The 16,754-nt window shown below is 39.1% G+C and overlaps 1 protein-coding gene across 2 annotated transcripts in view; it reads left to right on the top strand.

Annotated features, from left to right (window-relative positions):
* The window catches only part of negr1 (neuronal growth regulator 1), a 161,044-nt gene that overhangs the window by 62,061 nt on the left and 82,229 nt on the right, over positions 1 to 16,754 (top strand). The window lies entirely within an intron of this gene.

The following is a 16,754-nucleotide window of genomic DNA, read 5'->3' as shown; positions in this document are numbered from 1 at the left end:
TGCTCTAGGCAGTGTTTATCATACAATACAACCTTCATCAACAGTGGGATAGCTGTGAAACAGATTTGCTAGAGGTGACACATTGGCAGGCATCTCAGGGATACACTGGCCTTAATTGGGCAGATAAATATCACAGGCTGCGCTCCCTGGCCCTACAGCACTGTTGCATACATCACCCTGAATGTGGACTGACCACAAGCAGTGGGGTGCCGCCCGCCTGTGTCATCCCTGAAATTCATCTGGTGCCCAAAGTGCAATTAAGAGCAGCGAGAGATTTCCTCCATCAGTCTGCTTCCTTGACTTGTAGTTGTATTAAGGTCCAACAGCAGTAGCCCTCCCGCTTTGTTAGAGATTCTAGTGGTCATCTTTATTTATACAGCGGACGATGTATAATCAGAGACACAACAACCAGGCAAAACAGACAACAGAAACTTTCCGATTTAGAACAGTCGCTGATGTTCTGTATGAACATCACTGTGCTCCAGAGTTACACCGTAAACAAACAGCAAGAAGTGACATCTGTATTCTGCAAAGTACAGGCTCAGGGTTTTTAATAATGAGCAATTTATTGAATAGTCATGACTTTGGCCTTTCCAAAGCCCTCAGTGGGTACGAATTGCCCCTTATTACCTACGTGTTGTTTAGTCCAAATCTTCCCCTACCAGCCCAAGGGGCGGATCGTGAAGAAAAGCAGTCGATACCGGGGACCATCACAGAATGTGGCAGTTGGCACACACACACACACACACACACACGCACACACACACACACACACACACACACACACACACACACACACATCCTGTACGCACACACCTTTAGTGTTTGTGTCTGTGCATAGGTTCACATGCCACACAAATGCACACACTCTTACGCACACACTCTGAGAATAATCACTAATCCTTTTCAGCACTTGAACCTTGAATTGTTTGGCAGCCAGTGCTATTTATCATGGACTTATATGACTCACCAATGAGAGAAATAAATCAGGACGGAGAGAGACAGAGAAAGAAAGGAAGAGACAAACAATGCATGGATGTGTTTAGACTCTCTTCCCGTGAAACTTTGTTCGCAGACAATTCACTGCTCTTCCTGAAAAGTGAGGCTTCTTTTCTCCTGATGACACAATGAGGGATATATTTTAATATTTCAAGGTAATAGCGTAATGTCATTACAAATGGATGAACAAAGGCAGGGCACTGAGCATTGCTCCTATGACAATGGGTCCTCGAGAAAGCCCAAACTGTGATATTTTAAAAGACACTCATCATAACTATCAAGAGCACTTTGAGAAGTATGACAGTTGACAGTTTCTTGGCTCATACAGGCTTTCCACATCTCTCAGAATTCATTTCCCATGAGCAGGGAAGTTCCAATAAAGCAGCATGTCTGAGTTAGTATTTTATACAAATGATCATTTTAATATCAAGTGATTAATTATGTTGTGAATAAAAATGTCCTAGATCTGATGTGGTCGGCTATCGACAGCGTTTTTTTGACCCTTATTTTTGATAGATAATGATACTGACTCCAATAACAGTGGCACTGAAAGCGTTTCCATCTGTCTTGACTCAGTAGATATTCGGACTCTGACAAACTGGTGAGCAAAGAGCCAGTAAAGAGCAGAACCAACCATCCGCTGAGCTTCTTTCCTACGACTGGATGTAGTATGCGTCTGTTTGCTGCCAACTGCTCTCTTTCATTAATCTCGACCCGGGTTCTAAAGTTTGACCTTTGACCTGAAAGCGTTGCATCAAGGCTCAGTGACAGATGAAGACTTTTTGTCCTCACATCAGATCATCCATTTCACACGCACACGTAAGCACTCATGGGCTGTGAGCTGAGATGTACAGAGGATCAGGCACAGCAGTGGTCAGCGACTGACATTTTGCTCTTAGAAAGCTGCACGCCCTCTGATGATCTCCATGTATCATTTTGACATAAACTATTTAAAATGAGCCTTGTGCATGGCCACGCCTATCAAGGAAACTTTGTAGCCACGCAACTAATTGAAACGCCAGCGATCATTCTTAAAGCGAAAGCAGAGTGGTACATGCTGAGGAATTTTGTTTATCATAAGCAAGATGCTGAGGCTGAAAGACACTGATTAGCATGAATAAATTAGAAACTATTTCAATAAGTGGGTGATAGCTTATCTTTGAATTACATGCCCAGCGCAGCTCTCCCATTGAAGATTAATTGCCTCTCACAAGGTATTTCGAAAAGTTCATTTTCATCAATTGATTTCCCTTAATTCATGAATTCCCCAGAAGTGCATGAAATTGGTAACAAGCTCTCCATAATCACGCTTTCTGCATCGTTAACTTCATTGGCAATTACTCATCATATGTATTGGTTGTGACATTTGCGGAAGCATGTTATTTTTGCACCATTAGGTCATGACAGGAATATTATCATAAACTAATGGTTAATTACAAGTTGAACAGAGATGGTGTTCATAGTTTCCATGGATTTCTGGAAGGAGAAAATCTTGTTTCCAGCATATTAAACAGTGAATATGATTCTTTTTATCAATCAGCCTGATCAACTCACTATCTGCCGTACTTACAGACAATAATTATGATGAACACATACACATACAACAACTGACAACAGAAACTGCTCCACTGAATAACCAAGAACTTGACATGGGGAAAATGGTTTCACTACATGACTCTGGCAAATTCTGTACATCGTGAGGAACATTTTGGATGCTTGAGGTAGAATTGTACAATGCTTTTTCTTTCTCCAAAGCTATCATACCTCACCACTACATTATGGTTACCACGGTATTGGGGTCATTTCTGTTTCAGTCAGAGACAGGAATGCTGCCTTGAAGCAAAGAATAAAAAAAAGAAAAAAGTGGGCCACTGAAATAAACCGAGAGTAGAATAAAACTTCAGGCTTACAAGTAAAGTAATAGCCATAGATTTCACCGTAAGACTTTATGCCAGGTGCATTTACAGTGATACAGTGAGATGTCGGTGCATTTGGAGATGCAGCAACAGAAATAACATCTAGGTCACACCTACACAAAAGGCTACTACAGAGAAAACCCCTGTTCAAGACAACAATTTGCATTTGCACTATATGACACTTTTAAAAAAAATCAAAAACGCCAACCTCTGATCTGCTGCTGTTGAAGCCGATATACAGTATTTCATCATACTGTACTGTTCCTACACTATCACTGGTCCCTCAGGCGGATTCCTGTAGTACATTAATAGGGTAAATCTCTGGATTCATCATGTGTAATGATACCATTATGGAATAATGTTCATCAGCTAATGTGCACTTGCTGGGAATCTATTTGTGTCTTTAGCCGTTTGCTGTCTGCTACAACTCCTCACATCTCAATTCTGTATCAGCCTACCCAACATTTTTAGCCACAAGGAGATCTTAGAATATGAAGAGATGCCAAAACCAGACAAGCAATAAGGGCTGATGAGGTTTTATGTCTTGGCCCTGCCATTCCAGCACTTAGTCCACCTCCTCAATTGCTGCTGGGCTCAAATAAATGGATAGAAAAAGAAATCATCCTTTTTTTCCCTCAACATTTTTATTGCTTTTTATTATTAGCGTATGGTTGTGTGTGTTTTTGTGTTGAAAATGATTGAGATTGATATGTTTAATAACAGTCTGAGAGAGCAGCAGGTGATACTGGAGATAAAACTAGAGTGACTTTCAAACTTTATAGGCTGGGAGTCAAGTACCATATGTTATTTATTTGAAAGCACGCACTTCAGGCACTTGAGCATGCGCCCATGCACGTACATAGACACGCGCCATGCTGTCAGTCAGGGCCCTGACATACCAAGGGCTCATCGTTAAATAAGGGGACGGAGCCTTCTGTCCGTACTCTGCGTTCATTGTTTCCGCATTTGTTCACATTTTCTGAGAGTTTACGGATACGGATAAAATGGAGCAGTACCACCAGAGATTATGGAGACAGTGTAGTGTAGCTCAAGCGAGATACAACTGCAAGAGACAGCGAAAAAAGCTAAATATTGGCAGAATGCAACGCATTGGTAATATGTAAAAGTAATACATAGTGGAATTAGTGAAAAGGATGACATTTTTTTTACATGTAGGGATGTATATAACGGCCACACACATCTCAGTCATCTACAACACTGCCTCTGTTTAAAGCTAAAATATTACAACCTCCTCTAACGTTGACTCGTTTCTAGTTGTGAAACTTTGACTCAGCCCTCCAGTGTAATTTATTGGATGTACCTGTCGTTAAAGGAAGTGTGGAGGTATGGGGACAGTGACGTTTACAACATTAGAAATGGATGTATCTATTGTTGTATGTAAAGTGAGTATAAATGAGCCTTAAGCCAACAGTTGGCCGTCGGTCTATGTTGGGTCAAGAGTGAGTGTCTGTGGCCCTAGTTTTTGTGGAGTGTCAAGCACAGTTGGGACGAGTTGGCCTTTGTGTGCATTTTTCAGCCAATTCAGCATGTTGAATCTGTGTTGGAGACAGTGGAGCCTGTTGGTAAATGAAATCACTGATTGGCAGTTCAGCTAAGTCCATAAGAAGAGAAGCAGAAGTGAGGAAAGCAAACAAAAGACTAAAGTCAAGAGGGCAAGTGATAGAAACAAACTTGTTATATTAGGCACGATTACTTTTTTTACTTATTTTTTTCCATTGTGCTCTTCAGCAAAAATTGTTCTGAATTGTTTGTTGTTCTCTGGCACACGCTAAACATCCTTTGTACCTTCAGTCTTCTTTTTTTCATTTTTGAATGACAAATACAGACTACCACCACCTGCTGGTATGGAGCTATTTCTTCTAATGTAGGTGCAAAACATATGCATTTTTGGCCATTGACTGTAGTGTGTTCAAGCACAACACAGGTGATGTGAGGCGATGCAACAGTTGGCCTTTATCACCACTAGTTCTTTGATGTTAGTTTGGCGTATCTGGGTCCTTAGAGTTGCCAGGTTACAATTTTGTCAGTCTAGTGTACAAACTTTAAGTGGCTGATTTTATTCAAACTGGCTAAACTGGCATTTGTCATTATAACACTTGTGACAAACTTAAAAGTTGCCTACATCAGCAACACCTGCTGATGGCATCATAGTGCTAAATCCTACTTGTGTTGCATTAGTAATGTACAATATGGCAGTGTGATTAACATTTGTTATGTTTGTTTATTAACAGATTAACAGAGCCACTAGTGTCTGACAGGCCGTGCACAATTAACTGCTGAGCCCAGGGCCACAACATGATGGAGAAAATTTTAGTAGATATTGAAAGGGGGAAGATGTGCACTGCACACATTGTGTTTAGTCACTGGAGAGATCATGTGTCTTGGGGTGATGAGGCGATGATCCTCTCTCAAGTTTTTTATGTACTATTTGTTCAAAGTAGTAATTTTGCACCATTATTCTGACTTTCTACTCTAAAAAAAAAACACATGAATGTCAAATAAGGCATTGTTGTTCTGCTATTGGCAGCGAAAGAGATAGTAACAAAACCGGGTCTCATTATGCTCCTTGGGAACGGCTGCGGAGTCAAGATGGACTCCTAGTGGAAAATTTAGTATGCTGGTCTGGTCTGGTGTTTGACTTAATATCAAACTGCTCTAAAAATGTTTACACTGGCCCATCCCTACTGTCAGTGTACCTGAAACACATTTCATATCCAAAACGTCAAACCTTTTCATCAAAATTACACGTCATTGAAAAATGTTGGTTACACATACAAGTTGACTGTCTCAGCCTGAAGGCCATAAAATGATGACCAAGTCACCTATCTTTGCATTAAAACGGACAGAAAGCAAAATTTGAGGGCCAAGGTTTTTTCCGGCGATTAAGGTTATGTGTTTTTTTCATGTGAGGTGAAAAAAACATGCCAATAATGACAAATTTTTGTTTCTACTTGAATGAACTTTTTCCAAAGTTAAGTACTACAAATTATCTGGGCCTGCTTTATGACACTGCAAATGGAGGTAATCCCTTTGAGTAATACAACCTGTCACTGTTTATGTTTAGTTTCTGTGTCTGACACCTAATTAACGGACTGAAAGTTGGTTCTTTCTTGCTGCCTGCAGTGAGGAAAGGGAATTGAAAACCTTAAGGAATAGCTGTGTGGGAACTGTCTCATTACTGAGGTTTATATTACGCCCTACAAACACAGGTATATTTTACAGGTATATTATAATCCATCTGTATCAATGTCATCTTAAACAAGCTGCAGTTTGGGGAAGCTTTGGAGTGGGTGCGTTTAAAATTTCAAGGAGCAACTCAAAGATCTCCAGGATTTCTTAACTTTATCAAGCAAAAGCTGAAAAGTAAAACTCGAATATGTGCCTAATCCAATTTCAAAGTTCTGCATGTGGGTGATTGAGGACGAGCTGTCCTCAGATCTGTAAGCATCTGCATTTTAATAAGACCATTTTATTGTGCTTGGACAGGAAATATGCTTTGGGCAGTTGCAACACCTTCGTCCATCTCTGCATCCTGTGTAGGATGCTCGTGGAAAAATGAAGGATTTGAATTACAGAAAATGAAGCCAGAATTTCTCTGTTTTTCTCTTTCCCTCCCTCTCAGCTCTCCCCGTCTCTTCTACTTCCCTAGCACCCACATTGCCGACCATTACAACAAGTGGCCGGGCTTCCCCTCTGTGCTCTAATTGGGAAGCTGGATGGCAGTAGGTTTAGCAGTAATGGGGTCCTGCAATTTGGTAGCAGAAGTCATCCTGGAGAGACCTGTCAGAATTCATAGGAGAGCCCAGTTGTGCGCATCCCACTTTGCAGCCCCAGAAGAAAACCCCTGCATTTTAATAGTGCAGCTGTAAGCATTTCCGTAATTCAAGGTGGCGTCATTAGAGTCTTATTTATTCACCCGAGGCGTCTGCCAGGAGGGAGAAGACGCCGCCCAGATCAGCTGTGGCAGCTCACTCTCAGCACCTCCTGCAGAGCTGTAGAAGGGGAAATTAGAGAGGAATGGGCAAACATGACAATCATAGCATCGTTACTGAATTAGCACCTAAAGAAAACAACAAGCTGTGTGTGCAGGTATAGAGGAATGGGTTATAATGCCGTGTTGTTCGAGGGGCAGTGCAGTCACGACTGTCTCTGATGTTTCAAGAGGTGGAGGAGTAAAAGGGATAATATAGGGCACTCACAGAGATTCACCCGAGAAAAAAACCATGGTAATGGACTTTGCAGGCTTTCAAAGTAATGTTGTAACCAAGAAATTGGCATGCGAGGATTCCCGCAACAATGTCTAAAAGGCTTTTCACAACAGGTGCAAACATCCACGTGAATAATTTGCACCTCAGACATGACAACAATCTCTCTAACAACTCTTACCAAGTTGTTTCTTTAAGTCACAAACAGGAACCACAGAAGGCACTAGCTTGGCAAAACACTCTTAAAATAAAACTTTAGACTAAGGAATTTTTAAAAAAGAAAAGTTTAAGGTTTTGGGAAATAAGCTTACTAGTATTTGATACCTGGGTTACATGAGAGGAATACAGTAACTCACCTCTGTCTGCGCTTTAAACTCCGGTCTTAGCTCCATGTCACTCTACACTGCTGACTTTATTTTTATTTATTCAGATACTGTTCCGCACTTTACACATGTATATATGTATATATGTACAGTCTCTTAGTTTTTTAGTTTTTTTTTTTTTTTTTTTAAGCGTATTCCTTTATATTCTATTAATAATGTGTGCTCTTTATTCTCTTGTTCTTACTGCATGGCGCTGCTACACCCCAATTTCTCAGTTTTGAGATCAATAAAGTATATCTATCTATCTATCTATCTATCTATCTATCTACAACTCTTACATTGATTTAATATGATGCTACAGCCAGTAGCCATGTAGCTTAGCATAACACAAAGATTGGAAACAAGGGGAACAGCTAGCCTGGCTCTGTCTACCAGCAACTCGATCCAACTGTCAGCACCTCTATAAATCTTCAATTAACACGTATATTACATTTGTTTAATCAGTACAAAAAGTGTAAAAATGTCGATTAACAGTTCTCTGGGGAGGTACGTGACAGAAGCTGTTTTGGCTGGCGGCAGAAACTAACTGGAGTCTTTGTCGGTTGCCTGGCAACTGATCAGAGCCAAGAAATTGACCAGCATATATAATAGCCCTTCGTTAAATGGTGAAATGTCATTACAGACAGAGCTAAGCTAGCTGTTTCCCTCTGTTTTTGATCTGTTCATCTGAGTCTCCACCAAAAAGTGGTTAACATATTTCCCTATATGTGGAAATATTCTTTCAGGTTTTTGAATAAATTAGGTTTGGGCAATATGTATAAAATCAGTTATTACAGTATTTTTGACTGAAAACCTCAACATAAATATTGCAGAGATATTGTAGGGTTGACTATTGGTGCTTTTACAAAATATTTCCACAGTGAGATTTTTGATAAAGAATCATCAGTTATGTGGATATAATGACAAAGTGGAAAAAAGACACATAATAGAACAGCTAGAACAGTTTGGTATGTTCAAAAAAATTAACCACTTTATTGTAATTTGGCTTTTAAAACCAGTAAAACACACAGGATATTTTAATATCCAAAATCTTCAAAAGATGATATCTAATCTTTATCATGATATTGATATTATATAATATTTCTAACTTTTTTTTTTTAACTTTTTAATTTAATTTTTTTTTTTTTTTTAGCATTTTTCAACTTGCTTTGGATTTTTAGCTTAAATATTTGTTAGTCTAAAAGCATTGCTGTTTTTACTGCAAAGGTCATTGTACGTTTGGGTACAAGCCAATTCCCAATTAAAGGAGCTCTAAATGATATTTAGAGCATTAATATAGCAGCAAACCACTATTTGTTATGTAAAGATGGAGTGGAGTAATCCTGAGCGAACAGCGAAGTCACACTACCTCTGTGTTTGTTGTAATCCGAGCTTCTCTGTTTTTTGCTGTGGACTGTCTGTGTGTGGATGTTTGTGCATGTGAGTCCCGTGTGTGAGTCCACTGGCTGGCTAATTGCTGCTTATCTGCAATGTGCTTATATAATGGTTAATAGTGTGGCAGAAGTGTAGTGCCCCTCAGTTAACACTCTAAGCTTTGTCACTATGGGTGATGTTGTTAGCACTCTTGGCACAGTTTGCTGCTAGCTGCTGGCTTAGACACTTCCCTATTGAGAGCCTTTGAATCACAAGCTGTTTCACATGTGAACCTCAGACAATGGAGTGTGCAGGAGGCAGAAAATTATGCGCATTACACTGTGGTCATGTGCACTGTTTGTAATTGAGTCATAAATAGCAGTCTCTTTCCGTTCCTTGTATTTGTCTGACAATTTGTTGTCAGCTCTTACTGAAAGAACCTCCAGAATCTTGTGTCTCTAGTTAGATGTTTTTGTCGCTGTTTATGAGTAAAGGACCCTTTTTTCCCCCACTATTATGTTTGAAATATTCCACCTCACGAGAGCCACATAGACATATCATCAACAAGCCCACTTGCTTGCTGTGAATTCTCTGGACAATTACCGGCTCTACTCACTCATGGTATCATTCAGACATAGCGCTGGGTGATATGGCTTTAAAATAATATCACAATATTTTTAGGCTATATCACAATATATGATATACAACTCGATATTTTGAAATATCCTCTATACTTCTGTAAACTACTAAAATGCAAAATTATTAAATCTTATTAAATTATTATTAAATTTGCAGTTGCAAATAAAGTAGCAACTACCATAAATAAAGTTACATGAACTACTGTTAGAATAAAGTTTAATAAAATACTGTCATAATGTTAAATAAAGTAAAGTATGAAGTTAAAATACTGTTCTAATAAAGTTGAATTAAGTATTGTAATAATCAGATATATCAAAGCAGAACCCATTGTGCTTTTATTTTGAAGGACCCGGCTGGTCCCGTACCAGAGGTTTTGATGTTTTTATTTTGGACTTGGATGTTCCGGTCAACAGTTGGAGGTTAGGCTTAGAAGAAAAAGTTAAACTGTAACTGCGGTATGAGGATTCAGCCACAGTGAGCTGGAAACAAACTAGCAGCTTTCCAGTTCACATGTTTAAAACATTTCCAAGTCGCACTGGTGCTCAGTGGTCACAAAATGTGACTAGTTGCAATTGTAGCACTACAGATAGGAAAAAACATTGCCTCACCTGCTCACACCATGGCCACTACCACTCATTTTGTTACACGGTCCTTTTTCTTGGTGCTGTGCAGTGTGTAGACACCCACACAGCCACACAGATGGACGCAAAGTGTTATCAGATGATATTAATGAAATAAACGACACACAATAATATTAAAAAATTGCTTTTTATTATCAGGTGATAATTTTATCATATCGCACAACCCTATAGGGACATTACACAGACTTTGTTCTGTGAAGCTGGCAGGGTGAAGTCCAACTGATGGTACATTTGCATTCTCATATACAGCTCCTCTGAGTAATGTCTTGGTAATTTCAGGTTTGCAGTGTGTGTGTGAAAGGGGCTATAGAAACAATCTGGGTATCATTTAGAGCTCTATATAACACTTAGTGGAAACACATGGTGAGTGTTTAGTACTTATTGCACTTCAGCTATGTCATAGTCTACCAACAATCCAAATGAGAATTTGTAAATATGCACTTGAAGCACACTACCAAACATTGATTGGGTCAAGGCGTTTACTGTGCTGCCACTGTGCTGACATGCAGTATGCCTGAAGAATCCATGTTTCATATCAGCTCAAAGAGGAGCATTGTCTTTGCTGCCGTTACTTGTAGACTTGGTTCCTTTCATCCAATCCGGATGCTCTCTCATTCTCTCTCTCTCTCTCTCTGTGTGTCTCTCTGTCTCTCTGAAATGCAACACAAAAAAGAAGAAATTCATCCCAGCAGGTGTAACCAGAGGTTCAATGCTGTAATTCAGTAAGCATGTTTTTCGCATATTTGCACTGAGTTTCTGTATCACACCGGTGTAAAAAAGCTTGAATGCAAGTAAGGTAATGCTAGAGCTAATTCAAACCCCATTCACTGTCATTATTGTCACTACAAGGTTAAGACTGTGTCCTTTTTGCTGCGTTGTCCTTTAACGTTGCCATTGTTGAACAAGCCACCACTCACACTCAGGTACACACAGAATAATTACTGTGACATAAACGATTTTAATTTTAGCCTGAAATTACCCAGTAATCACTTTCACCATTTACAGCCAGCACTGAAAAGTAAACATGAACAGAACACTTACACTTCTGCAGCCACTTGGTAACTTGATTTTCTCATTAGTGCGTGTGGAATTTCAAATAGATTTAAGTTTCTATTTGCCAAATGGAAACCCCTCTTCAGCCCTCAGTATCAAGTGTCCATCCTATGGCCCCTCGGCAACAATGCTCGCAATGTTTGCAGGACTGTAGCTTAGCAACGAGACTCTCACTTATATAAGATCTTGTTAAGGATGCTTTTTTAATGAGCCACAACAGATGGCAGAATCATATTTTGTTTATGCATTAGCTGTGTCAAAAGTTCCTCTTATCACTCATTTACTACTCCCCTCATAATAATAAATACTTAATACTTAACAGTGAGCCGCAAATTAAGGTTAAGGACACCATACCTGACAGCCTAACTGCAACAGCTTGTATTGTGGTCATTTTAGCAAAGAGTAGTTGACATGCAATTATTTTTGTTCACTTTTTGGAAATGAGCAATGGAAAAAGAAGTTGCATTTTTATTTTCCTTGGGGCTATTATATATATATATATATATATATATATATATATATATATATATAGATAGATAGATAGATAGATAGATAGATAGATAGATATATCAGTCAGTCATTTTCTGTAACCGCTTTTCCTCGTAAGGGTCGCGGGGGGCTGGAGCCAATCCCAGCTGTCATGTTGTTAACAACAGTGAACGCACATCCTTTTTTCATTTACCATCAAAGGCCAATTCACCCTTTTGGTTTAGCTTGGCTTCAGGCAGTAAAAAATTTAACGCAGGAAATTATTTCCCCATATGTATAATGGATAACATTAAATCAGTTAACAACAATCAATGATCAGAAGGTCATATATATCTTAGCAAATAGTCAACACAGTGAAATCTATTTTTTTTTTTTAACATGACTTACCTGAACCAAATGGTAGAGATAGCTCAATCAGGTTTGGTTAAGTTTAACACATTTTTCATTACGATATAGTGACTCCACATGTGCTCTACCAAACGGTTGAGCAGGATGTTAATGGACTTGCCACTATTCCAACTTAAAAAATACATTAGTGGCTACTCAAATAATGATACAGAAAGTAAATATTTGGAAAGTGCTGTTATCTTACTTCTTACCTAAAGCAGTTTTGGTTGCCAACTGCTGGGGTCTACAACAGTTTTTAAAGACATGAAACAAAAGCATGAGTTATTGTTTGCTGAATAAATTACTATTCTATTCACCACACATATTCTATTTGTTCTATATTTGATTGTTTTCTACTGATCTTTTATTCTGTTTCCAGGACTTTTTTTGTTGCTCTCAGCTGAAACAAACAGTGTTATACAGTAAAGCAACTGAGCTACAGTAGCTCTGAGCTGAAAAACTGAGGGGCTCTTCATCTGAACCTTTGAAAACCTCTCAGTCCCTGCCAGGGAGAGATAGGATCAGTAGACAACCCCAACATTTTCAATTTTGTGCTATCAGACACTGAGGAGATGTGTCAACAGTGGGGTCCTACAGCAAGTAAACACAGGAGTCTGACAAGCAATAACCTAGATTCAACATCGCCTCCGGTCCTCTCCCACTGAAGGTCTGCCACTTTCATCTCATTTAGATCCAGATCTGTTGATCAAAAATGACGCCTATCCCCCTGCAAAACAGAAAACGCCTGCGATGAGAATGTTTTCCAGGGCAGTCCCTCCTATCATTGAGGGCTGCGCCTTTGTTTGGCAGGGTCAGTGCAGTCTGGGCTGGTACCATTTGTGAATCAGAGATGACTTTTTTTCCTTGCACCATAGAGGTTCCAGTTATATGAGGATGGATGCTTTTAATGATGCACCATCCTGTATTTGACTCCAGACTATTTGCTGGTCTTAATATACAATTAGTGCTCATACAGACAGTACATTCAGGTTAGGGCGCAGTGTTTAGGGGATTAATGTTGATGAGTAGTGATGCAGTAGTGGGTTCAGACCACAAATCATTATTTTCAGGACAATGAAAATAATTTTCTTTTTATGTCTTCACACTGGCAACAATCATGGCCAGAGGCATTATGTTCTCTGGTCGTCCGTCCATCTGTCCCATTCTTGTGAACACAACATCTCAAGCAAGCCTCAAGTGAATTTCTTCAAATTTGGCACAAACATCCACTTGGAATTGGATCTTTTTAGAGTTTGGTGGTCAGAGGTCAAGGTCAGTTTGACCTTGCATCTGTCTCAAATTGTGTATGCAGTATCTTAAGAAAAGCTGTAGGGACTTTCCTAAAACTTGGCACAGACATCCACTTGGATTCAACGATGAATTTATTAGATTTTAGTGGTCAAAGGTCAAATGTCAGTCTGACCTCACAAAACATGTTTCGCGCCATAACTCGAAATTGATGGCAATTTATATCCAAAAGGTCAAACAAATCGTAATGTTCTGCAAAAACAATTTTCTGGCCATTATTCAGTGCCATAACTCAGGAGCAGAAGGGGAGACATTTGGTCAGACACTGAATTGGTGACAGTTATCTTGGGTGTCAACCTTGACACTGTGGTGATTGTATAGATCTTCTGTGCTGCCAAGCTGAAGATGTGTGTAAAGCTTTGATGTTTAGAATATGAAGCTTCTTTGCAGCAACATCCACATTTAAAGCGTTGTCAACTGTCATGGCGACATATTAGTCTTGACAGACAATAACTTAAATTGCAACAAAGGTTTTTGGAGGTACAAAATCAAGAGGTAATTCTAGTTTTCTTTACTCCATTGTGCAATATTTAAGGAGGGAGGACAAGAAAAGTAAAGTAAATCTAAACTAGTGCAAAGCATATGGTGGATATTGTCATTATTCATAATGTATGCTCTCAGCCACATCCTCTGTATTGCTGCTTATAATAGCGTGAAGAGGAGGGTGGCCGCAGTTAAACTTGCCAGAGCTCAATGACAAAAGAGACCGCGTGACTCTGAAAGGTGTAGGTGGGTCTAAAGAGGAAGTCTGGAAATTGTTGAATCAACTTTTCTTTTGTTGGTTTTTTAGCAGGCATCAGGAGGGATCAGAAGGTAGAATAGTGTGAAGCCCCAGACGACTGAGAAGCCATTACTGTATGGCACAGTCCACTGCAGAAAAACTCCCTCAGAGATTCAAATCTTCCAGATTAAAATAGTGTCTCATAAGCCTCCATGTGTGTGCGCCCATGTGTGTGCATGTGTGCTCAGTTGAATGTGTTTAAACGCCTTTGTGGATGCCTGCATGTGTGCTTGTGTGTGTTTGGAGCAGCCTAAATATCGAAGCTTTTAACATCAAAGCTCAGAGAGGATTTTAAGTGCCCAGAAACTTGTCAATTATGATTCTAAGTGATGTCCAGCAGGGACTGTTGATGAGCTGCCCTCAATAGAGAAGAACTTCACTTTTCTGTTACGAAAATGTGCTTTTCAGGGACTTTATGGATTTATGATACACAGCCTCCAAACCGCCTTAAGTGGTTTCAGACCTATGAATCACTGCCCACATCTCATTTTTTGTGGAGTGATTTAAAAAGGTCTGGTTTTGTTCTTGTGAATAGCAGCTTGAGAAATGACTGAGCCAATCGAAGCCTTTGTGGGTGGGACTAGATGACTGCCAAGCTCTGTCAGGAGGTATTAAGCACAGTTATGGTCAAAGGCTTAATCACTGCTCATGATATATTTAACTGTTAAATAAACACAGATTAATCAGGCTCACGATGATCTCATTGTTTTAAAAGAAAGGTGAGTTTATCATCTACTGTAAGCAGATGCATACTGAACGCATGCTTGTATTTACTGCCTGCCTTGCTAATATAAAAATATAAAATAATATATAATATAAAAATTGCTACACTGTTTCAAACTTGACAACATAAACATTTTAAACATTGTTTTTTCTGTTGGAATGTTCGTTAATTAAACAGGAACCAAAGATGTTGCCGTAGCAACATAATACGGTCTATTAAGCTATGTTAGCTAAAATGTAAGCAACTAATGATGTCCTTTTTCTAAATCACTATTTATTCGTTTATTTATTTAATATAAAAGGGACCATGTACAGTTTAAAACATACATTTTACCATTTGATGCACCGTAACAGATTATAGCTTGAAGCTAATTTACATCTGTAGTCCCTCGGCAGGTCAGAGCAAATACACAGCAGATTTCCTTATATTATCATGACAATTCTCAAATTAAATGTTTGCGCCTTATTACAAAACTACCATAAATATTTAGCTCAGTTTGGAAGTACAACTGCGTTGTTGAGAAGTTTGTTAATTTGGTTTGTGAATTTACCAGCCTAACCAGTTTTTTGTTTTGGGTTAAAGGACCAATGTGTAAGATTTAGGGGGATCTGTTTATAGACATTGAATATAATATTCAAAGTTATATTTTCTTTACTGTTTACTCACTTGAAAGTAAGAGTCATTGTGTTTTTGTTAGCTTAGAACGAGAAATTCATCAGTACATAGGGAGCGGGTCCTCTTTCTGTACTTCACCATGTTGCACTGCCATGTTTCTACAGTAGTCAAAGAATAGATAGTCTGCACATGTGTGACGTTTCGGGCATTAGCCCTTCCGCAGACATTGTCATGTCTGTTTTTGCTTTGTCCAGCACCTAGTCTATCACTTTTGGGTGTGCGTGCTGCTTAAACTTTTCTCTATGTTTCAACATTAGTCCATAAAGAACACACCAAACACTGACTTACTGTGGCTCTAGAGAGGGTGTTTTGCAATTTTGCTTAAATACTTTCACTTAAAGGCCACTGAAGGTTCTCTGATATCTTTGGAAAGGGAATTTCAGGGAAAAGTTATTCAGTTGGTCTCATCGGTAGGTGCCACTAAATCCTACACGCTGTTCTCTTAATTAAAACGCCTTTATGTAGTTTTTTTTGTATCCACACCATAACAATATGCCTCCTAAAGCCTTGTTCGCACAGGGGGAAGTATTACCAGCAGACTTCATGTAATTTGTAATTGTGGAGGTTGTCAGCAATCTAAATTTTTTTTTGCTTTGTTTTGCTTTGTCCCTGCCTTATTCCTGCCTCTTTCCCGCTTTATATTTAGGCAATGGAGGCTGTGTTAGCATTTATAGATATAATTTTAACAGCATTTGGGTGACAAATTCAGGAAGCGCATCTTGCTACTGAATGGAGACGCTTTCGTAGAAAGCTCAAGCTCAAATCCTTTTCAAGAGTGCTAGATTGTCAATAATCTTACATAGTACAGCGTACAGTTCATCGAAATAAGGACATTTATGAGGTCTGACCAGCTCTTCTGATTGTTGTTAGGTCACTGTACTGTCTTTGCAGGTAATCCATTCGTGACATCTCATTTGAGGGATATTGTGAGTAAAATTGAGTCTCTTATCCCGTGGAAATGTGCCACACGAAACAGACTATAATAATAATACCTATTATTTTCTATGTTTTGCAAGGGACAAATAAAATCCTCCCCATTTAACAAGCTGGCAATGTCAAACTAAATCATAGAATCTGGTGGTAGGTATCTACAGTGAGATTTTTGCCAAAATGAGGTCATTTAAGTATAGTTTATACTGTATATCTTTGGTCAATGATATGGAACACATGCCACTTCTTA

Source organism: Plectropomus leopardus, chromosome 3, assembly GCF_008729295.1.
Source record: "Plectropomus leopardus isolate mb chromosome 3, YSFRI_Pleo_2.0, whole genome shotgun sequence".
Classification (NCBI taxonomy): domain Eukaryota; kingdom Metazoa; phylum Chordata; class Actinopteri; order Perciformes; family Serranidae; genus Plectropomus; species Plectropomus leopardus.
The sequence above is the reverse complement of the archived record's forward strand: the minus strand, read 5'-3'. Positions and strand labels throughout refer to the sequence as shown.